This window comes from Bombus impatiens, unplaced genomic scaffold, assembly GCF_000188095.3.
Source record: "Bombus impatiens unplaced genomic scaffold, BIMP_2.2 scf_0549, whole genome shotgun sequence".
In the NCBI taxonomy this organism is placed as follows: Eukaryota; Metazoa; Arthropoda; class Insecta; order Hymenoptera; family Apidae; genus Bombus; species Bombus impatiens.
The window spans coordinates 23,886-25,222 of NT_176968.1; the positions used below are offsets into that span (position 1 = coordinate 23,886).

At 55.5% G+C, this 1,337-nt stretch overlaps 1 protein-coding gene and 1 long non-coding RNA gene across 2 annotated transcripts in view; one reads left to right on the top strand and one right to left on the bottom strand.

Moving 5' to 3' along the window:
• The window catches only part of LOC100742874 (box A-binding factor), a 17,649-nt gene that overhangs the window by 6,230 nt on the left and 10,082 nt on the right, over nt 1-1,337 (bottom strand).
• LOC117151962 overlaps nt 1-1,337 on the top strand; it is a 6,878-nt gene that overhangs the window by 4,647 nt on the left and 894 nt on the right. The gene's annotated exons all lie outside the window — the stretch shown is intronic.

Genomic DNA, 1,337 nt, shown 5'->3' on the forward strand with positions numbered 1-1,337 from the left:
TCGCGCGGACGAGCCTCGAGACTCGACTCGTCGCAGACGCGCGTTCCAAAACCACTCGAGATCCGCGGTATGTTAAAAGCCCCATATTCCTGGTTCCCCTCGGCTTTCGGCTAAAGTAACGAGCTCGGCTCGCAACCGCACACGCATCGGCTCGCTTTCCAAAAGAACCACGCGCGCACGCCACTTAAAAAGCTTTCGACTCGACTTTCTTCTCCGTAGACGGAGCCTCTGGCTGGCGTTCCGAGATGCGAGCCGCGTGCGTCCCACCGCGCACGTACGTCGCCATCCACCGTCGCTCGTAGTCGTCGACACGGTTGTGGTCGTTGGATCCACGGACGAACCTTCGATCGAAACTCGAAACGAACGCGAGCCGACGCGACGGACGCAACGACGAAAGGCGGCGCAGCTGCGAGAAACAGCCGCTAGAGTTTTTTCTCTCGTTGGCCTACGAGAATCGAAGCATCTACGACGTCGATCGGAATAAAAAAAAACAATCCGCGCGACCTTTTGAACCGGTCGAGTCGTCCTTCGTCGAGATTGCGCCGTGTGATGCACTCGACGCGGACGTTATCGCGGCGACCGTCGTTATTACAATAAAGCGGCGTAAAAATAACGATCGTCGAAAGCACGGATTTACACCGATCTCGAATCGCAAACAAAACACTTTATCGCGCGAACGCAAACGAACCGAAACGATCGACGACTTTGCGTCGTTCGGTGGTCGCGCTCGCTTAACCGTGCACGCGTGTTCGCTGTCACCGCGAAATAGCCGCGCGACCATAGGAAATCGTTTCTCTCTTCGACAGACATCGTTGCGGCGTTCTTCGGCAACGAACGCGCGTTCCATGCGTTCTATCCGTGCAGAGAGTTCGACTCCGACTAAAACGCGATCGCGATTCGCCGTCGAACTTATCTAAATTTTGCGGTCCCGGAACAAGATTAGATACATAAAACTCTATTATCGTTGCTTCTGTATCGCGCATAGACAAAACTAGATTGGAAGTGCGCCTGTTTTGTCTAGGTCATGGTCGCTGTATATCAACGCGTCTTTCGATACCGAGCACGAGGATCGTAGCGCGCGTACCACGCGGATCGCGACCAACGTCCCACGCGGCGAACGCACCCGGTCGTTGCGTCGCGAAATCGTCGTGTTCGTCGATCTTCTCAGTTCGCGAAGACGCGACCGAGAAACGCACGGTCGTCGTTTTCAGAGACGAAACGACCACCGTGTCATCGGTCACGCCTCGGCGACCCGTGCAACCGATAAAAGTCTCGTCTCGAGCAGATAACCACGAAAATTCGTACCATCGGCCGTACCTATCCCTTCGTTGCGCGAG